Genomic DNA, 22,645 nt, shown 5'->3' on the forward strand with positions numbered 1-22,645 from the left:
AGGGACATAGGAAAATAAGCCCTGAACAGAGCAGTCTCTTCCCAGTGAATGCCCAGCAGAGCTGGGGAGAACAATAAGCCCAGCATTGTTCAGAGACATGAAAAGACATCCCAGAGTGCCAGAGTGCTGAGAAATACTGGGCGAGGAGGATGAGAAAGCAGAATTTCTGACCTCATCCATACTCACCAGCTGATTATGCTTCTAAATAATGCAAACAGCCCAACCTTCAGATGATAAACTTGTAGGGTATTGGGGTAGAGGCTGGAGAGGTTTGCGGGTGCTTCCTGTTCAGCGTGGATGGTCTCATATAGCATTGGAACTCCGTGGCCTGTTGAAGCTGCAGCTGCTATTGCTGGATATTCAAAGAAAAAAGGAAGAGAACAATTTACTGTTTGTTAAGACTGTGTGCTGACAGATCCTATGCTGCAATTTCTTTTTCTAAGTCTATCACTTATAGTTAAGGTCATTTTCCCCACTCTCTTTTCTCCACTACTTGTGGTCATGAAGGATTTCTGCAGAAAAGGAGTCGCAGAAAGGGTCAATTTAGAATTGTGCTGAGAAACACTGACTTATGGTCCCCATGTATCTAAGAGAGTTTTAACTCAGCAGTGACTGATTCGGTGAACTAGAACTAAGGTGGTCTCTGTGACCAAGAATTATTCATTTCAGCTACATTTCCATTTGGCTTTCTTAAGGGATTGACACCCCTCTGTGTTATTAAATCCATTCATGCTAACCTAAGAGATAATGGAGCTGAACTTCACAGATAGGAGCCTGGAAATTCTTTTGACTATCTATTTATTTATTTATTTAGGTACCAGGGATTGAACCAGGGGCACTCAACCACTAAGCCACATCCCCAGCCCTATTTTGTATTTTCTTTAGAGACAGGGTCTCACTGAGTTGCTTAGTGCCTTGCTTTTGCTTTTGCTGGCTTTGAACTTGTGATCTTCCTGCCTCAGCCTCCTGAGCCATAGGGATTACAGGTATATGCCACCATGCCTGGCTCTCTTGACTTTTTTTTTTTTTTTTTTAAGAGAGAGTGAGAGAAAGAGAGAGAGAATTTTTTAATATTTATTTTTTAGTTCTCGGCGGACACAGCATCTTTGTCTGTATGTGGTGCTGAGGATGGAACCTGGGCCGCACGCATGCCAGGCGAGCGCGCTACCACTTGAGCCACATCCCCAGCCCTCTCTTGACTTTTTGTTATTGCAAGATGCTCAAGTGCCATGGCATCATTTCCAGTAGTAACTGAACTTCTAGGTCATCCAGCTGCCACCCCAGAGTCCTCGTCTGTCGGGGAGTCAGCTGTGAAGTCTGGCTGAGCCTTCAGGGCCGTAAGCTTCTGCTGAAGGCTTGGATAACTGGCAGATGGGGCCAAGAGAATGGGCAGAGCCTACTTGGTGGTGGCAGGGTATGCTCCAGGATGGAAGGCTGCCCAGCCCACATCCATGCCCATCCTTTATGCCGGAACTTCCCCCCTCTCCCTTGGCAGAGTGTTTTCCAAAGCCCATGGCTACCTCACTCATTCTCAAACCCTTTAAATGTAAATGACAGGGAGATGCTAGAGCCCAGGGACAGTGCCTTAGATGTTGTCACCTTCTGTTACTCAGGTGCAGGGCCTGGATTTCCAAGTTTGTGGCCCATTCAGAAATTCTGTGTGGCCTGGTGGGCTGAGCTGGCTTCCTGCTGTGTGGGCAGGATATTTCCACTGCCCGAGGTAGCCAATGACCCCTCGCTACGGCTTGAGATGCCCTTTTGTACATTACCATGCAGGGAAACAATTGTCCTCGGACAGGCTTTTCATACACAGTAGTGTTTTATGAAGCTCTGGCCAGAGAAATAATAGTGACCTGTTCTTTCCTGAGGCCTTTCTGGCTTAAGGAACACCCCCTTGTGATGCTCACAAAGGGGCAGTCAGTAACCGTGAGTTGAGTAGGTTGGATGGATGGAACAGCTTCAGGACCACTTACCCACTTTAAAAGTTGTTGGTAGAGTGCCTGCCTAGAATGTTTGAGGCCCTGGGTTTGAGCCTTAGCACTGCAAAAAACAAAACAAAACAAACAAAAAACCAAAAACAAACCAAAAAAAAAAAAAAAGCAAAAATCCAACTTTATGAGGTTTTAAGTCTAACTTAAATAGAAGATACACTGAAATTGTAGGGAAAAAAACAGATATATACCTCTCTGTTGTAGCATTACAGTGGATGAAAGTTTAGAAGGTTGGATGGGACAGGCAGAGTACTGGCAGTTGGGTGGAAACTTGAAAAGTTGGCAGGTTCAACAGCTGCTATGTGCCAGACTCTGAACTAGACATTTCATATACACTATTTCACTTTATCTGCACAACAGCCGTTTATAGGAAATACTGCCTTACTTTAATGATGAAGAAATTGAGGCTCAGAGAGGGGAAGTCACCTGCTTGAGATCACACAGCTAGTATATGATAGAGCCAAAGTTACAAAGTTACATTAAACCTTCCCTCTTCCTATCACGCCATAGCTGGCCAGATATTGGGCTCAGGAGGACCTCAGGATGAGCCAGTTCCTCTGCGATGCCTGATTCTGAAGTCTTCAAGAAAAAAAATGGATTCGTAAGAATCATAATACCTTACTTTTGTCTAGCACTCAAACATTTATAGAACGATTTTCCATTCACTACTTTGTTTGCCTCCCACCATAACTTACTGAGACATTAGGAAAATATCACCAAGGAAGAACTGAAGTGAAGAGATACAGAGCATTTCATCTAGCACTCAGGGCATCTAATTGTTAATGTGCATTGTTTCAGAGAAAATAGCACTTTTATTAAGCATCATGCAGAAAGTTCAATACAGCATTGTGTTAAAGCAAAATGCTAGGCTGGAAGTTCCCAGCTTAGGAACTCTATATAATTTACCTTTATGAGCTATATATCTCACACAGTGTGGGGCTTATTGAAAGCGATCACTTTGTACAGAAAAGATGGATATCTGTTGATAATCATGATTCATTCATCTATGAAGCAAAGGACCTCACATTTATTCTTCCACAGTATCTCAGAATATCTCCCTATTAGTCACCAAAACAGTATTTGAAAAATGTTTGAGTGAGCTGGGTGTGGTAGTGCATGCCTGTAATCCCAGGAACTTTCAGGGCTGAGGCAAGAAGATTGTAAATTCAAGGCCAGCCTTAGCAATTTAGTGAGACGCTCAGAAACTTAGGGGACCCTGTCTGAAATGAGAGCTCAAAGTGCCCTTAGGTTCAATCCTCAGTCCAAAAAAAAAAAAAAAAAGTGATATAATTCTCTTTATAGCACAATTCACAATAGCTAAACTGTGGAACCAACTTAGATGCCCTTCAGTAAATGAATCAATAAAAAAAATGTGGCATATATACATAGTGAAATTTTACTCAGCAATAAGAGAGAATAAAATCATGGCATTTGCAGGAAAGTGGATGGAGTTAGAGAAGATAATGCTAAGTGAAATTAGCCAATCCCAAAAAACCAAATGCTGAATGTTTTCTCTGATATAAGGAGGCTGATTCATAGTGGGGTAGGGAGGGGGAGCATGGGAGGAATAGACGAACTCTAGATAGGGCAGAGGGGTGGGAGGGGAAGGGAGGGAGCAGGGGGTTAGCAAGGACGGTGGAATGTAATGGACATCATCCAAAGTATATGTATGAAGACATTAATTGGTGTGAACATACTTTATATACAAGCAGAGATATGAAAAATTGTGCTGTATATGTGTAAGAAGAATTATAATGCAAAAAAAAAAGAGAGAAAGAAAGAAAAGAAAAAAGATTCTATTGCAAAAAAAAGAAAAGAAAAGAAAAGAAAACCTTAGAATCTCAACATGGTAGGTAGTTTTAGCAGATGGTCTTCCAGGCAATGTATATTAATTATCAGCATTCAGTCTTTTACTCCAGCACCTGCCAGGGCTGTCCTGGGTTTCCAACGTGCACATTCAGAGACCACTAGGTGAAATCATTGCATGGATCAGAGCACTGTTCATTTCCTCACCTAGCACATCAAGGTACCTTGTGAGAAGGGATGAGGAAAAAGAACAGGTGAGGGAAGAATGGGGCTGTCCTCCTTCTCAATGTCAGAGTCACATGCATCAGGGATGGAAACAGTTAGTTAGAACTCAGAGCTCAGTGACAAATAGGATATTTCTTGGCCAGAATTCTTAAATGCAGGCAATAGAATCAACTCTATCTAGTTCAATCACTGAGAGATTTTTTAAGGAGTGCGTATAGCTCAAAGAATCATTGAGCAGGATGGTAAGCAGGCTTTATTCTCAGCAGAAATTCCAGGAACAACTCCTAAAACAACACTGCAGAGCTGGGCTGCCAAGGAAGTTGCTTTTTCTACATAATGAGACAGTGATTGGTCCAGAACCACTTTGCTTTGATTTATAGGGAGTTTCCAGATCAAGAAGCCAATCAGAAAGCCATTCCTGTAGCTGTAGAGCCTAGAACTACAACTATCTACCCTGGTCTATATCAGAAAAAGTAATGCCTTGCACTCTGCTTTTTCTTCCCAGATAACTCAATTCATAGTTGGATACAAATACAAGTTCAATTGAATGGTAGGTCCTAAATCATATGCAGAATCTTCACTATTAGTCTGAGAAGTTTGGCACACACATCCCAGAGAGGGTTGGGTGAGAAATGAGCAAGGTAATTCTCAGGAGTGCCACAAACCACCACTTTTACACTCAACATTCATACACACCTTTTCTTACACTTCAATTTCCTTTTTAATAATATTTATTTATTTATTGTGGTGCTAAGGATAGAACCCAATGCCTCGCATGTTACTAGGCAAGCTCTTTACCACTGAGTCACAACTCCAGCCTTAGACTTAAATTTCTAAGCAACAATAACAACAACCAATGTTTCTACCTATATTCATCAGGGTTCTCTAGACCAACAGAACTGATAGTATATATTTATTGGAAAGATTAACTCATGGGATCACGGAGGCTGACATATCCTAAGATTTGCAGTTAGCAAGCCGAAGACCTAGGAGAACGGATGGTTTAGTTTCAGCCCAATAACAACAGTCTTGAGACCCATAAAGCTTATACTGCAGTTCCAGTCTGAAGGCAGGATAAAATCCAGTGTCTCAGCTCATAAGAAGTCAGGAAGTCCCTCTTACTCACAGGAGGGTCAACCTTTTTGTTCTGTTCAGGACTTCAAGTGAAGGAAGACATTATAGAGAATGTTTTATATAGCATCAAATCAAAGGTTAATCTTATCTAGAAACATCCTCTGAGACACATTTAGAATAATGTTTAACCAAATGTCTGGGCATCCCAAGGCCCATTCAGGTTGGTACACAAACTAACCCCTTTGCTGCCTAATCAAAGTTATTATCTTGGAACTTATAAAATTGCTGATATTTTACCTTTTGACCTAATAATATCAAGTTTGTATGATTTAATAGTTCCTATGGCTAAAGTACCATGTCAAGCATATACCCACACTTACCCTCTCCAGAAGAGCATCCATCTCTCAGTAACAGTTATTCCTCCTCTAGTTCATTAACAATCCAACTTTATTATCCTCTGAAATATTAAATAAATTAGGAAGATAACATCAACTTCAACAGTAAAACAAAGAGCAAGAAGGATAAAAAAAATGGTATACATATGATAGCACAGTTATAGATAAGGGCAGAGGAGAGAGAGGAAGAATGGAAGAAAACATGGGAAACTCTTACAACCTTCATTTCTGTAAATACTCAACCAAGGTTACTTTTGGTATTTATAGTTTCTTCCCTCTACAATAAATTCCTTTGCCCTAAACCACAACTTCATTTGCTCAAGATTCTTCTCTTAGTGGGTTCCCTGAATAGTTATTCCTGAGGATTGTAGTCCTGGATCTTTTTGCCTCTGCAAGGTTATTATATTAGACTTTACTAGTTATCGTCATAGATATTCTCATTTTAAGAGGTTCCCCTCAGGCATCTATTTCTTTCTGCCCTCATTGTGTAATAATCTTTTTTTCACCTTGATCATCAAGACCAATTGCCCAGGTACAAGACAACTCCCTTTTTGGCTCATTGTTACAATGGCACGAAGAGCCCCAAACCACCTCAACTTCTAGTTCAATGCAGTCATTATTATATCCCCTGGAGAATCAATACTTTTTTTTTTTTGTACCAGGGATTGAACTCAGGGGCTCTCAACCACAGCCACATCCCCAGCCCTATTTTGTATTTTATTTAGAGACAGGGTTTCACTGAGTTGCTCAGCACCTGGCTTTTGCTGAGGCTGGCTTTGAACTCACATCTCAGCTTCCCAAACTGCTGGGATTACAGGTATGTGCCACCGTGCCCGGCTAGAATCAATACTTTTAAAGCTGCAGAATTTAAAGTTTCAGGAACGGGATACAAACACTTAGCAAATGGGCAATCATACATGAGATCGAGCAAGAGTTTACTGCTTGGTTCCTGTGGTTGAGTATTCTGACTGGCTATGGGAGAACTGTCACCACTAATTTGCTGTTGACTCAGATCATATGCTACAACCCAGGTAGATGTTATCTCCTGGCTCGTGCTGTCACTGGATTTTAGTGGTCATTTCTCTGTTCCATGAAGCCATCTGTTTCTGGATGAAGGGCACTTGGTAAGATCAGCGAATCCTGTGAGCATGAGCACTTGACCTGACTTCTTTTCCTGTAAACCAAGTTCCTTTGAAAGGAGCAATATAGTGTGGGGTACGGTGATGGAGAAGAAGGCATTCAGTAAACCCATAGAGGGTTCTGCCGGCAGGAGAATGACAGGCAGGGAAAACAATTTCACATCTTGTGCTTTTAGCTTTTGTCACAATGAGAACAAATTCTGCTCTACTTCTGCTATGGATTGAATGTGGTATGAGCATGTTCCCCCAAGTTCATTGTGCTGGGAGCTTCGTTCCCAGTGTGATAATGTGGAGGTGATGGAATATTTAAGAGGTGTGGCCTAGTGGAAAGTGAATAGGTCATTGGAGATACCACCCTCAGCAAGGGTCGCAGTTTTTGTGGGATTCCTTGTTACTTCCCTCAAGAGGGCCCCTTCTCTGTCACATTGTGAAGCAGCTAGGGGACCCTCACTAAAATGCCAGTCCAGTGTTGTTTGGACCCTCAAGCTACTATAATCATGAACCAAATAATCTTCTCTGATTTAGAAAGTACTCAGCTTCAGGTCTTTTGTTAAAGCAGCAGAAAATGAACTAATACAATAACCAATAAACAAATTCCTCGCATGGAGTTCAATTTTATAATCTTATTTCTCTACTCATAAATATGGAGCATAGAAGTTGCAGTTATCAAACAGAATAGAGAGCTGTTACAAAAATTTTAAGACAACTATGCATACAGATGCACTGTTTCAGCTGGCCTTAAACTACGGACCAACAATTCTGTCCCCGGTCACCCCTTCCTCTCATCCATTTCTGCTTTTTCAAACTATGACCACTTTTTTTTTTCCAAACTTAGTACTAAGTCCTTTCCATTCACTCTTAGAAGATGATGAACTTTCCTCCTCCTTTAAGGAAGATACCGAAGTCCTTAAACCACATTCCCACATGTCAAATAATTTCTTTTAGAATCAGAGAACTAATTTAAGGCTAAAATCTTCACCTGAATTCTAACTCTCGTCTCTTTCATATTCTTGCTTCGTCAACTATCCTGTTTGGGTTGCTCAACCTTGCGGTATCCATATGCTTCATGTTTTACATTGTTCATAGGTAAAGGTTTAACCCAACTGAAAGTAATTGCCACAATTAAAAAATTAAGGAAATCCCTTCATCCTACATGGCCCTGTAGCTACTACCTGATGCCTTCTCTTCAGTTAAATCTTTTCAAAAGAAAAGTCTGTAACCAGCATCTCACTTTTCTTCTGTTCCTCAACCTGAATCATTTGGTTTTTTATTATCTGAAACTGTTTAGGGTATGACTTTTGGACCCACTATGCATTGGCCAAACTCAATGGCCCATTTTATCTCTGTCATATTTGCCATCTCTATGGTGGCCAACAGTGTTGATGACGGTCTTCTGTCTCCTTCCATGACTTTTTTCCAAGGATCACCAGTTTTGGACTTCTTTTCTTTTTGTACTCTTGTGCAATGTCCATCTACTCTAGAGTGGTGCCTTCTGCTCTCTTGTTTTAACTCTCCTTACAAGTTGGCGACTCTCAAATCTCATGCCTTTGGTATTGACTTCATCATGGATTTCAGATCCACCTCTCCAGTTGCCCGTGAGACATGGCTGGATTCACACAAACGCCCTCACATCAGGTTTTGGAGTGAAATCATCTCCCTCGCCTACCAGTGACCGTTGATGTCATCAGGGGAAGCCAAGTCGCAGTGAACCGCGATGTGGTGGAATGTTTGTAGGGGAAAAGGCCCTGTGAGGGAGGTGTCGCAATGATCTAGAGAACATGGTCTAGTGGAAACAGACGAGAAGACACAAGCTCAAGGACACACAGTCTGGAAGACAGCCTACAGGGCACTGATTCAAGGACACAGTCTAGAAGGCACAGATTCAATGTATGACACAGAAGCCAGAAGCGTTGTAAGACAAGAAGCACTTGAAGAGGCGACAGAGGTCTAGGCTGTAGCTGAAGATATGAATCTGGGGAAAGGAGAAGAGTTAGAGGCTTCACACCTGGAGTGGTCATCATGGGCTTGAAGGACCACTTCCCTCTAGGTCATCTGGCAGGACAAGGTGAGGAACATTAGGGGTAGATGCTGTCCAGAATTAGGAAAGTAAAGTTTGAAAATTACATAAATGTATAACCTTTATCTCCCCAGTATCCTAAATTGGGATCAATGGTGGAAATACCAAAGCCTCAGGATATGAGACTCTTTTCACAGAAACTTTATGAGAGATGTCAGGCCAGTAGAAAGAGCTACTGGTACTCATCAGATAATGCAATTGTTTTCTGTATGGGAGCCTTCAATCCCCAATGAGTAGGTGGCTCTTTGAAGGCTGGGATCATGGCACTTGCATTTATTACAACTGCTTTGGCATCCAATAGTGTGATGGATACATTGAGGGTCCTTCAACAGAGAATATCTGAGTAGAACGGACCAAATAGTTATGCCTATTGTATACCTAATTTCTGTTAGCATCCCTTTCTTCTTTTTACTGAACCAATTACAGTTTGTCATCTGAATTGGGGAATGACTGGGATTGGGGACTTGGTAAAGAAGGGGAGAAAAGAAGAGAAAATATCCTACTAAATACTTGAGAATTCTTCCCTTCCTACTTTCCTTCCTTCCCTCCATGAAACCAGTTAAAAGGGATTCATTTAAGATAGTTAGATTTTAACTGGAAAATGCATAAAAATAGAAAAGCATGTATGACTATTCTGTGTTGTGTTGGCAGTGTTAGATCACAGAGCAGACAAAGGTGTCAGTGAAACTCCCAGCACCTGAACCTGGTGTCAGGTTATCACCCCATGATCCCCATCAGTGGACTTTACCTCGCTTGTGGAGAAGCTACAATCTTCTGAATCACCCCTTGAATGGTGCATCAGTCTCCAAGGAGCACCCATGGCATTTGGCGCTACATGAACAGTGTGGAATTTCATTTTTCTCTGTCCTTTTTACTAGGTTGGCTTCTCCTTATCACTGGTGTGTCCTGTCCTGCCCAAAGCAATCAGCATAATTCTGTCAAAGGTGAGATCGGTTTCTGATTTTTATCTCTAAATTGTGTAAGGAGAGTTGGCATTAACAAGCCTTAAGTCTCTCCTGTGGATATGTGTCAAATGCACTGCAAGGTGAGAGGAGCTATAATCTTATAAATTACAGGGCGGTGGACTTGAACCACAGAGCTGGTGTGAGGGTGGTGGTGATGATGGCGTAAAATGGATGGGAAATTAGTTGCACTGCGAAGTGTTCTCTTTCTCTTCCCTGTAGTCCATTTTCTTCTTCCAGTGTTTTTCCCTGATTGACCTGTCTACACCTGGGTTCCCCCTCTTGACTGTCTAGGCTGCTTCGGGAGAACCCTGGTTTGGGGGCTGATTCCCTGAATCAACTGCTAGCAGGCATGGGGCTGTTGCCCCAGAACGTCTGGACGTTGGGAGTCATGACCCTCCATGGTTCCTGGGACAGGGCAGCTTTAAATTGAACCCCATCCCAGGAGACCCAAATGACACATCCAAAGCCTCAAAGACTAAAGAGGCAAAGCCCTTCTGGTGCAATTTCCTGCTCTGACCAGAGGTTAAGAAAAAATTTGGTGGGAGAAAGGAAAGATCTTTCAGAATCCCAAAGTCACACTTTGTAATTCTGACCTTGTTTATTTGGGCTTTTTGCCTGTGAAATCTCTTCAGTTCAGGTCAAGAAGGCTTTCTCCTTCTCCTTCTCCTTCTCCTTCTCCTCCTCCTCCTTCTCCTCCTCCTCCTCCTCCTCCTCCTCCTCCTCCTCCTCCTCCTCCTCCTCCTCCTCCTCCTCCTTCTCCTCCTCCTCCTTCTTCTTCTTTTTCCTTTGACCTAATATTTTCTAGACACTAGGCAAGAAACTAGAAATATACAGATGAGTAATATCAAAGTCTCAGCCCTTTCAGTGAAAGACAGATTTTTTAACGAGAGAATGACGATATTGTTAATGTACACTTGGTGGCTTCATGCTAAAACATGAATAAAATAAATGAATCTCATTTGAAATGGTCAGAAAATGTGAAGCTCCCAAAATTACCCAGGGGTCCTGGAGCAATGCTGTGTCATAACACTGTCCATATGAACATCAGGGCAGGTTCCCAAAAGAAGAACCTGAAGAGGAAGCATCAAGTCATAGTTTTTAAAAAATCTCATAGGGCTATGAGGACAAAGGGACAGTGGCTACCTTGGCTTGGAGAGTCTTGGTCACAGAGGCAGTAACCTTTATGAGATGAATAGGGTTTTCTTAAACTGGGAAGGGAAGCTGTCATTCAAACAATGGGAGCAACAACGCATAAAGTATCTGTGCTCAGGAGTCTGCACGCGTGTACCTATGTGCACACACACTTATTCTAAAAAAGCAGAAAACGGTCCCGAGGTGAGCTGAATATGAGACCCAGGCACATGATTCCTGTCATCAAAAAAGGACAGCATTTCCAGGGATGCCTGAGGCTACGGAGGCAGAATACCATCTGTCCACTGTGAGGAGTGCTTTGAGAGTTGGGGAGCACAGCGAAGGGTGGGGTACACCTGATGTACAGAAGTTCTCTTTGAGCAGGGCATTGGGGGATAAGCAAGCTTTCAAAAGTCAGAGAATAAAGGACATTATTCTTTCCTCTGTTCTCACCAGGGGCACTTTGTGTCAGTGGAGTCATTCTGTGCCTCTGTACTCAACAGTAATATGAATATCCTACCATAAATAAGAGCATATTTTAAGGATATATGAGAGAATGTGCCTCCTGAGCCCCCTCCTTCAAACTTTCAGAGGCCTCTTCAGGTCTCTTACTTAACCGGGCTCCTACTAGTTTCCTGGGATGTTCGAATTCACCAAATCACCTTGAAAATGGCCAGAGGATGTCAGGCTTGGTGGCACACGCCTATAGTCCCAGCAGCTCGGGAGGCTGAGGCAGGAGGATCACAAGTTCAAAGCCAGCCTCAGCAATGATGAGGTGCTAAGCAACTCAGTGAGACCCTGTCTCTAAATAAAATACAAAATAGGGCTGGGGATATGGCTCAGTGGTTGAGTGCCCCTGAGTTCAATCCCTGGTACCCTCCTCAAACCCCCCCCCCAAAAAAAAGAAAGAAAAAGAAAATAGCCAGAGGACACAAAGCTTCAAATAATAAGCAAGGTCTCTAGAATAAGATTGCTGAGTAATGTTGTCTATATAAATATCAAATGCAGTTCCCAAGTGATGAACTCTAGGAAGCATAAAGTAGTAGAATAAGACGACTCAGGCAGTGAGTCCCAGAGTTTACGGACTGTGATCAGACCTATGGTATTGGTATCAAGTACTTATTGTGTGTCATGAATTACAACAAGGGCAGCAATCTCCAGAAACTTATGAGGAGGTTCAAAAGAAAAGATGTAAATACACAACAAAAGAAATAGCAATGCAAGCCTAAACAGAGATCTCTCAAGACATAACTGATTGAGGATCAAGTTAGTGGTAGAATCTCCTTGGAAATGGAAGGGGTCAGTTTACATTAGAGGATTTTTCTGGCACCTGTTTTTAGATCCATCATTTCATGCTTCTGCCAATAAGTATTTTGAGATCAGAATTTTATCATCTAAATAGATTTTCTTCTCTTCCTCTGATTACTTTAAGATCAGAAAATAATTCCAAAAAACAACACTTGTGTGGAATTAAAGATCAGGTATCTATAATAGCAACTGCACGATTACCTGCAACCTCTGTGCAGGGCCCATTATGATGTGCAGAGAACTAACTGCTACGTGTCTGGAGCTCCTTGACTTATAAACAGGTTAGGTTCTTCAGGTTGTTCTTAAATCTGGTTGTTGGCAAGTTCAGAATGTCTCTGAAAAAGCATCACTGGGCTTTTTCTTACCTCTGTTAATTTTCTTTCTAATTTCTATGTTGGTCTCCATAGTATATCTGTCTTTTGTTACTGGTACCTTCAACACACTTTTCGTTTTTTAAATTATGTCAGCTGTTATGAAGCTAAAAATAAGATGTCTTCCACCCTCCATTGACAGAGGTCAAATGGGCTTTGGTCTTGGGTAGCACTTGGCTTTCCCCATATACAAGGCTCAAGGAGGATCCTTGAAACTCACAGTCACTTATAGACGTTAGGATTAGCCCCTGTGCTCAGGAATTAAGAATTAAGTTGGCTTCCTAAGCCAACTATGTCCCCATTTTTTGGGGTTCAACATGGGTCCTGAAGTACCCACTCCTCTCAACCTTTTAATCCTTACAGCTTTGTCACCAGTATGTGACCAAGGTCCAGCAGGACTATTTGGATCATGCCTTCTAGTTAGTATCCACAGGAAGTCCAGTCTCATAGATCACTTCTGATTTCCTGAATCTGGCTTTGAACTTGTGATCCTCCCTCCTCTTGCCTCAGCCTCTAGAGCTGCTGGGATTACAAGTGTGTGCCACCATGCCCAGTATAAATCCCAATATTCTAATTTTTTTTTTAATTTTTAGTTGCAGACGGACAAAATACATTTATTCATTTATTTATAGGTGGTGCTGAGAATTGAACCTAGTGCCTCATATGAGCTAGGCAAGCAGTCTACCACTAAGCCACAACCCAAGCCCCGTAAATTCCAATATTCTTAGTGTCTTCTTTTTACCTAAGTCTCCACTGAGAATGGTGCCTCCTCCGCAGTCTCTCAAGGGCTGGCCCTCTTTCTCCCATAGCCTTTGCACCACTGGGCCTGCGTGGCAGAGAGCTGGGTGTTGTGATTCCCATTGCCTCTGAAGACCTTTTCCCAACTCTCCTCCCTAAACTTTGCCAAATTGGAATCTCCTATTAGATTATTGCACATTATTTCACTCTACGCCCTTCATTGTTGCTGCCATGCCTTAAGTGGTCATTTCCTCTTTATTTTCTGGAGATTTTTAGCTCCTGGTTTGCTGTCACTCTCTAATTTTTCTCTTAATATCTGGGGATTCTGATAGATGATCTTTCCAATGCTGTGGGTTCTCCATTGCTTAACTTCCACTCTTCCAATGCTTTTGTCCCCTATGCTACTCTGCCACTCACTCTGATGTCATTTCCAGATCATCCATCACCAAATAACTGCAATTCCTCTTTATTTCAAGCTTATGCATGTTAATCTCAGTCCGCCACCTCCTATCTGCCCTACTCCGTCTCTACAGGAGCCTGAATCCAAGAGTTGAGAACCTGCTGGAATCACCCATTCACCTCATCCTGCCTCTGTTTTCTGATCTCCCCCTTTGGGATCCCCTTTCCCTCCTTACCCGACTCACACCCCATGGCTGATCATCATAATCACTACTCTGCAGAAGTGCTCAGATCTCCTGGTCTTTCTGACACAGTGTCCAGGTTTGACAAAGTCCAAGTGTGACAAAATCACAGCCGTGGTTAGACCCACTGTCCACTTGCCCACATCTGCACCTGTGCAGCCAGACCTGGCTAAAGAAAAGCACAGCTTATCCACAGGGTTCATGTTCAAGTCATGACTATAATCCTCGGCGACACCTTTAATGCTGTCACTGAAATAGTATGTGGCCCGTTCCCAGTCACCCTCCCACAATCCTAAGTAATTAGTCTATAATTTCTCTTCTCTCGTCAAACTCTCCTGTCTCATCTCTCCCTCAGCGGACGGCCTTGCTTCGTGCTTCCTGAGAAAGCCTAAGCAGTCGGAAGGGAATCTCTGCAGACTGCACTGTCCCATCTGCTGCCTTCCCACGTCTGCACCTGCAGCCCCCGCCTTCCCAGCCACAGATGGACTCTGTGCTCCCTTCTGAAGTCACACTCGCTCGCAGTTTGTCGACTAGATCTTATCCCTGCTTTGCTCTCTGAAGGCTGTGGCTCCAGGTCTTTCCACCTCACCCTTGGTCACCACTATTTTTCCCTTTTAAAAAGACAAGTGAGCCCACCTTCCTCAGCAGCGATGGCAATCTTTTTGCTGCTCTTGCAGGAGAATTCATTGAAAGAGCTGGTTGTACTTACATATCCGTATTCTGCCCTCCCATTCTCTCTCTAAACAGCCTTTCCTACCCATTGCTCATCACAGGGGGCTTCTGTTATGGCTGCATCATGGCAGCTGGGAACAGCCAATGTTCCTCCTCATCTTAGTTGACTTGTCAGCAGCATCAGACACAGTGGGCCACTCCTTCTCCCAGGGCACAGCCTCAGTGGACTCCAGATACACATGCTGTCACCTTTCCTCCTATATCATGGATGCTCCTTCTTTGTCTCTTGACAGGCTACTCCCTGTCTTCTCGCAATGGCTCACCTCCTTTCGCTCCACTATTTTCCATCCATGTTCTTTCCCTTCGCCATCTCACTGAGTACCAAAGCTTAAATATCATCTGTGTACTGAAGTCTCCCAAACTTATAACTCCACCCCAGACTTTGCTCCAGCACTCAAAAAACACAACAAAACCCCAGACCAACTGCCTTCTTGACATCTCCACTTGGAATTTTGTCAAGTGTATTCTAAGGTGGCGTCCTTGACCCTTCTCTCCAAGCTGGTGCTCATCCCAGGCTGACCACTTTCAGCTGCCAGCAACCCCGTCTTTCCACTTGCTCCGGCCAAAAGCCTTCAAATACTTACTGCAATACCTTCCCATGAGGCCTACCTTGAAACAATAATATTTAAAAATTGGCCTGTTATTAAACTCCAGCTCACTCTAGCCTCCTTCCTTGTTCTACTTTGTTCCATAAGCCTTACCTCCTTTTATCATATTATATCATTTTGCTTCATATCATATCAATTGATGATTATCTATCTCCCTATTTTCACCCTGATAGATTGCCACCGCTATAAGGGCAGGGATTTCATTTGAGTTGCTCATTGATTTATCCTATGCATCTAGAATAGGGTCTGCCACATAGTGAGTGCTCAATGTGTCATTGCTGAATGAGTGAAATAAATTAGTTAAGTTACAGTGGCCAGACTAAAGGCAGAGAATAAAATCACCTTACATGGCCAGCAATGTCATCTCTTGGTAGTACACAGAGAGACATGAAGTCATTAAGTATGGTGCCTTGTACATGAGTATGAATGGGATGCTTGTAAGTAGGGGAGCTTCTGTGATTCCTTTCGGTGAGGTAGAATGAACTCAAACTCAGTTCAGTATCAGAGGAGAGCATAGTTCTCTTACCTTGTTTTCACTGAAAGTAACAAATGAGCTTTTGTTATTGAGCCTTATAATGTTCTCAGGCCTTTATGAGATTACTACTGAATACTGAATAGAGTGCTGAGCATTGTACTATGGGGTTATTGCTCTGCTAGTCGCCTGGGGCAAGGGCTGATGGCGACTCCCTTCCTCCCTGTCCTTTTCCACCATAGAATGCATAGATGTTACAATGGTGTCTGAGAAGTAACTTCAGATATGGCTGACTTGGGTGTGGGCTGGTGAAGAAGTGACAGAATGGAGCCGGTTTTCTCCTTCCCACACAGATGTTTATGTTCTTTTCCAGGCTGCAGATCTGAGCTGGCAACGGAACTTGTTTGGGTGTCCTGAATGCATGCACCTTGGAGAACTTCAGGAAAAATGATTTACCTTATTTTGGGGGGGGTGCTCTTTCGGCCATCCCTGTTTGTTTGACTGTATTGACTGATGGAAGTGAGTCAAAATGGTGATCTAGCTAGATGGACTCACAGAATTCTGTAGGTTACAGTGGTCAGTCTTGGGGGGGACAGGGAAAAACATTTTGGGAAAATGGGGATTGGATGGAAAAAAAAGGAAGGGAATTGTTTATGGAACCAAATGAAAATTCCTGGTATAAATAACTGTGGGTAGGAAGTAGGGTGTTGGGCACCCAGAGCTAGGGGGCCTGTCGGGAAAGGGCAGCCTGGAGAGAAAGAGGTGGTGGCTTCACCTGTGGGGGCTTACACTCAGCATAGCAGCCAAGGCAGAGTAGGGGAGTGGGTGAGGGACTTGGCCTACACACTGATTGCTCTCTTGACTCCCACACCCACGGGCCAAAGTTTCTCAAATTGTAGCCTTCAGACTATCTGCAAAACAATCACTTGGAGAACTTGTTAAAAATGTTGTCTTGAACCTTAAACCCCGATGCAGTACGGAGTAAGACTCAGACACTCGCATTTATGCACACACCCCAGATGGTTCTTTCCTGTGGTACAGTTTGCAGACCATGGTTGAGGCTTTGGACTACCTGTCCCTGGGGAAGTGACTTTTCTTCTGTGTTCCTTTTCCAGATGGCCGCAGATTTGTTCCAGGGGATGACCCCAGATGTCCTCAGCAGCTGTGACTCTCCTGGGGCCCATACATTTAGCCCCACGGGAGGCCCCCAAACTACTTAAATTCAGGGCATTAGAAATGAAATACTTCACCCAGTCTTCCAAATCCAACTTCTCTGACACCCCCAACCCCTTTTTCATTCTATTCTTTTCTTCTCTCTCTCTCTCTTTCTTTTGCAACTGGGTTTAAAAACTCTGAACATTCTTACCTCCTCCTCTCCGTCAGTCTTTTCTCCACCTAACCAGTTCCCATGTGAGTAGATTGTTCCTTCCTAGTGTCTCCAGTTTTCATGGAGTTCCCTCCAATTTCCTGTATCTGGGCTTAGGGCCTCCTTTCCTCAGGCTGACCGGGCTTTCCTGTGACTGTGGGATGCAGGACTTTCCAGGCTAACACTAGAAAGGTCCTGGGCAAGCTGGGATGAGTCGGACACCCTGCGCCTGGGCCACTACAGCGAGTTCTCCTGGCTCCCCCAGCGGATGGTCTTTCCTCTCCACAGGCCATTCCCTTACCATCTCCACTTGAATTTCATAATTTTGAATAAGTCGTGATTCATTCCCCTAAAACCTTCAGCCTTCAAGGACTTCATTTGCTTTCTAATGAGTTTAAATTAATTCCCGAAGCATTCAAGTCCCTAGTAATCTGACCCCAAAATGCCTGTCAGAGTCAGCTTGGGCTCACATCACAAAACACCACCACCATGTATTCCTTTCTGTTTTTCTTGAGGCTGGAAGTTCCAAGTCAACAGCTTCAGTTCCTGATGAGGGCTGCTTCCTGCCTTGTAGATGGCTACCTGCTTACTTCATCCCCACAGGATAGCAAGCGAGAGCTTGGGTCACACCTCCTCTTCTTATAAGGACACCAATTCCATTATTCTTGAAGCCTCATCCTCCAGACCATGTCTATTCTTAGTTATCTCCTCGAAGGTCCCACAGCCAGTACCATCACATTTGGGTTTCGGCCTATTAATTTTGGGGGGTTCCAAACATTCAGTCCTTGCCCCTACCTCACTGGACTTATGTTCCAGGACTCTGTCACACAGATTTTGTCCAGCACTTCCCATAGAGCATTCTCATTTCTAGACCACTGTCTATGTTGCTGCGTGGCTCCATCTACCTTCTTGGCCCTATCTGAACATTTTGAAATCTTACTCATTGCTCGGATTTGAATGTGTTCCCCAAAAGATCAGCTATTAGAGACTTAGTGCCCAGATTCACGTTCATAGTATTTGTAGAAAGTAATGAGGGTTTGCTGAGGTCGTGGGGGTGAATCCTCCATGATAGCACTAGTGGTCTTGCAATAAGAAGAAGAGAGATATAAGCTAGCTGGCTTCTCTATGTCACCATAGGATACCATCTACCATGTTACAATGCAAAAAGAAGATTCCACCAGGGGCTGAGCAGAGGCAGGTGCTCTGCCCTTGGATTGCCCAGCCTTAAGAACTATGAACTAAAAAAGCTTCTATTTTTGAAATTCTTGAATCAATTATTTTGTTAATACCACAGAAGATGGACTGAGACATGTGACTTACACATTTATGAGACATCTAAGTCTAGTTCAAATGTCTCCACCTTTTAGACACCACCCTCCTGATCACCCACCCCAAATCAAGGTCCAGCCTCTCAAATCTTAACAATGTCTCCTTTAGGCCACTGTCACACACTGTCTTGGTGTGTGTATTTACTTGCTATCTATCTTCTCCCCCTACTCAACACTATATCCTCAAAAAAGAGGGATCTTTCTTATTTATTATTATCATTATTATTATTTTCCCTTCAATCTTGTCTGATAGATGATTAGAAAACACTCACTCAGGTTGAAAGAAGAGACGGATACCCTTCCATTATGTTTTGTTAGACTACAAACGTTGGCTTAGGAAGAGGGAAACATCAGAGTCACATATCACTATGGGGACGGACCTGCTATCGGGAGCATTAGCTTGATACACGATGATTATCAAGTATACGCGTGCCATTTTGAGTTCCCCGAATAAAGACTAATGAGTACTAAAACTAAGTGCATATGTGCTCTGTACCAGGCTCTGTTCTAAATACCTCCTGGGTGCTAACTCCTTTATCCTCATAGTAACACCATGAGATAGTCCAGCATAGTCAGCTTCACCATTTACTAACGAGTATCCTTGGACCTGTTTACCTTAGTTTTCTAACTTGTAAATGAAGGATAAAACTAGTCCCTAATCCTGTAGCAATATTCGCAAGGGTTATTGTAATTATTAAATCCATGGCATTATCTATTACTTTATATGCCACTAATGAAGAAAAATTCCTGCCAATTAAATGTCAAATACCCTAGGTTGTTACCTGTGACCTGATTTTACAGATGTTAAAAATGCAAAATAACTTGTGTTCTAGAATTAGTGGAATGTGGTAAGTTGTATTAATGAATGATAATACTGTTATGGTCTGAATTATGTTTCCCCTGCCAAATTCATATCTTGGAGGTACTAACCTCTTGAACCTTTGAACATAACTGTATTTGGATGTAGGGTCCAAAGAGGTCATTCAGGTAAAATGAGTTCACATAGGTGGGCCATAATCCAATGTAAGTGGCATCCTTATAAGATGAGGAGATTTAGACATAGACATTCACAGAGGGAAGACCATGGGAAGATACAAGAAGGAGGAGGCCATCTGCAAAGCTGAGGAGAGGGGTTTCAGGAGAGACCAACCCTATTTAAATCTTGTTCTCAAACGTCTAACTTTCAGAACTGTGAGGAAATAAATTCTTGTTTAAGATAACCAGTTTGAGGTTCTTTGTTATGACAGTACTAGCCAACTAATATAGCTATCTTAATAAAATTTTCTAAGACCACAGGGCAAAGAACTGAGCTATGGAAGAATTCTATTTCAGAAGGACACCTACCAGCCCAGTCTCAGTAGGTTAGGCCTTCAGTACAAGTTAGACCTTCTCTTCCACTGGGGACCCTGAGCAGTGTGTGGAAGTCCACTGTTGCTTTGGGGCTTGAGAGTTAGACGTGAGCTATTGCCATTAGCCCTTGACCCCTGTCCCCACTTTTTGTTTTTTTTAAACAATTTCATTTATAAGGGCATGAGGGGAGAGTGTCAGGAGTTTCTGAATGACAATACACTGTCAGAAGACACTGATGACAATACAATGCCAAGCTTAGCCCAGATCATCTTTAGCAAAAAATGACAGTGGGTCTTTGACATGAAAAGGGTTTGTAACAGCAGAATGTCTGGATTAATGAAACCTGAAAATGGGATGGGGCAGCCCCTCCTGTCTGTGTTTTCTAGAGTGGTTTGACATTTGTGCATAGTATGAAGAAAGATCCCTAGGACTGAAATGTGTCTGCTGAGAGGCTTCAGCCCCTGTTTGCTAATCTCCTGTATGGTGAAACACTGGCACCCAGACAAGCCCTTATTCACATCGGAACAAAGCACTGGTTATGTGTGTCGAAATTCCTTGGAGAAAAGTCTTGCAGGCTGCTGGGGAGTGCATGAATGCTGGAAATACTTGACCAAGTGTTGCTCAATGTCCTGGGAAGAGAGTCTGCTAGTTTCTGGAGGCTCACTCCAGAGAAGAGCTGCTGTACTCGAGGGCACGTGGGGCTGGTGAGGACAGAAGGAGTGTGGGCAGAGGAGTGGGTGGAGATGGGGTTGGATGTTTTCTCTGTGAGTGTCCTGGCCAAGCTGGAGCTGGCTCCACACTACCCACTCTGTGAATCCATTGAGAGCATCTAAAGTCAGGCTTCTCACCAGGGCTGCCATCTCCTTTTCCTGGAACTAGATTTTTCGGTTTTCTGAGAGCTTCTGGGTAAGCTTTTGTTTCCTCATCTTTGACCTTGAGAAGTCAGAAGGTGGAGCAAGGGAGGAAAGGTTCCTTTTCTCTGATTTCTTAGAGGCTTTTGCATCAGCAACAAAGGAAATGACTTTGTTGAGATCCACCTGCAGGTCCTGATGTGGCCCATGGGTTAACTTTTCGCTCCACCAGGGTTAAATGTGGCCCCTGGAAAGACATTTCCCCATCTGAACCCTCAGAGTCAATGGATATAATCTTATTTGAAAAAGGGTCTTTCAGAGGTGATCAGATTAAAGACATTGAGATGAGATTATCCTGGATTATTTCTCTGGAGACTAGATACAATGTCAATTCTTCTTACAAAGAGAAGAGGAGAAAGACAACAGAAAAAAAAAAAAGGTGATGTGAAGGAAGAAGCAGAGACCAAAGCTACATGACCATAATCCAAGGAATACATCAAACCTCCAGAAACTGGAAGAGCAAGGAGGGATTTTCCATTAGCGTCTTCAGAGGAAGCACTGCCCTGTGACACTGTGACTTCTGGCTTCTAGAACTGTGAAAGAGTAAAGTTCTTTTGCTTGAAGCCACCAAATTGATGGCCATTTGCTGAGGGAGTTCTAGGAGATTAATACACTTGACTTAAGAGAAAAGACCAATGGACTTGGAATCAGAACTGAGTCTTAAATTGTTGGATTTTTTGTTTCTTGGATGAGGTATAAACTCTGAGTCACACTAGTCTCCATCTGGCTTGAATCACTCCCTGCTTACCTGCCTCCCATGAGCTTCTTAGTTGGAGTCCTCTGGGGGAGATGACCTCTAAAGTCTCCTCCATTTTTGACATCTGAGCATCCTGGAAAGGGGAGGGAGAGGGCATGTTGTTAGCCTGGCTGATTTCCTATGGAGAATGAAGGAAATTTCTTCCCAAGATGTCCTCTTTTGAATTGTGCACTCCAGTGATTTAAAAAAAAAAAATTAAAAGGATTGTGTCCTGGCTGCATTTCTGCCATTCTTTCTAGCTGGTGTGAGGGTGCGACACTGGAAGATGAGGGTTGGATGATGGTGGGTAAGAAGGCCCTTTCCTGCAATGTAGAATAAAGAGTTTGCAAGTGGGAATGTTAGATCACCTGGTCACTATTACCTGGGTGTGAGGCAGAGGTGGTTGTTTGGAATGCTCTCAAGTCTACACCAGATTAAAAATAATCTGATTAAAAACCCCCAGCATTAGCCATTCTAGCAGAGAATTCTGTTAGATGTATTGGTATTGTCTCCACCCAAGGGGATTTATTCCTTGAGAGCAAGAAAAGACCCTGTTTAACTGCATGTTATGTTAATAAGACTCCAAGGTGTACTTCCATTCTCCAATGCACAAGCAGTCTGCTTTCACTCCCCAGTGCTGGGTGTGATGAAATTACACTGCGTGGTGTTTTTCATCAGTTTGCCCTTCCCCCTGACAAATATCAGTAAGAGGGAATCGTGATGAAGATGCTTTTCATGTATAGTAGTTAGCTTTCTGTTACTATAACAAAATACCTGGGATAGTCAGCTTATAAAGAAAACCAGATTTCTTTTGGCTCACAGATTTGGAGGTGATCAATGGCCTCTGCTGTTTTAGGCCTCCGGGAAGGCAGCACATTATGGTGGGAGCATGTGACAAAAGTATTCACCTCGTGGCCGGGACATGAAAGGAGGGGAAAAAAAGAGACGAGGTTTTAAATTTTCCCTTCAAGGGCTCCCTCCTACCTAAAGACCTCCCAGAGTCCCCACCTCCCCACAGTGCCAAGCTGAAGATTGACTAAGGCTTTAGCGCAAGGGCCCTTGGGGATCTAGATCTTAAATGTATGTAAATGTCCTCTTTGGCTTAGTGACTGGGGTGAGGAGAGCAGATTCCAACTAGGACAAGCCAAACTCTAGAGAAGCAAAGTTTGTCTCTGGTGCCTTCCTCCGGCTTCCCTTACCCCAGAAACCTAATTCCCATCTGGTTTCACTTCTGTTGTGACACTCAGAATTCGCACTTTCATCTTCTTCTTATCCATTTTC

The 22,645-nt window shown here is 43.2% G+C and overlaps 1 long non-coding RNA gene across 2 annotated transcripts; it reads left to right on the top strand.

The window, feature by feature from the left end:
• The first annotated feature begins 8,501 nt into the window (after positions 1–8,501).
• On the top strand, positions 8,502–18,840 carry LOC106145061 (uncharacterized). Of its 2 annotated transcripts, XR_013430472.1 has the most exons (4): positions 8,502–8,695; positions 9,586–9,651; positions 16,047–16,192; positions 16,789–18,840. It is a non-coding gene; the product is annotated as an uncharacterized LOC106145061 (long non-coding RNA). The 2 variants fall into 2 exon arrangements; XR_001229941.4 differs by having other exon boundaries at positions 8,503–8,695; positions 16,047–18,840.
• Positions 18,841–22,645: the final 3,805 nt, after the last annotated feature.

Source organism: Ictidomys tridecemlineatus, chromosome 14 (genome assembly GCF_052094955.1).
Source record: "Ictidomys tridecemlineatus isolate mIctTri1 chromosome 14, mIctTri1.hap1, whole genome shotgun sequence".
Lineage (NCBI taxonomy): Eukaryota > Metazoa > Chordata > Mammalia > Rodentia > Sciuridae > Ictidomys > Ictidomys tridecemlineatus.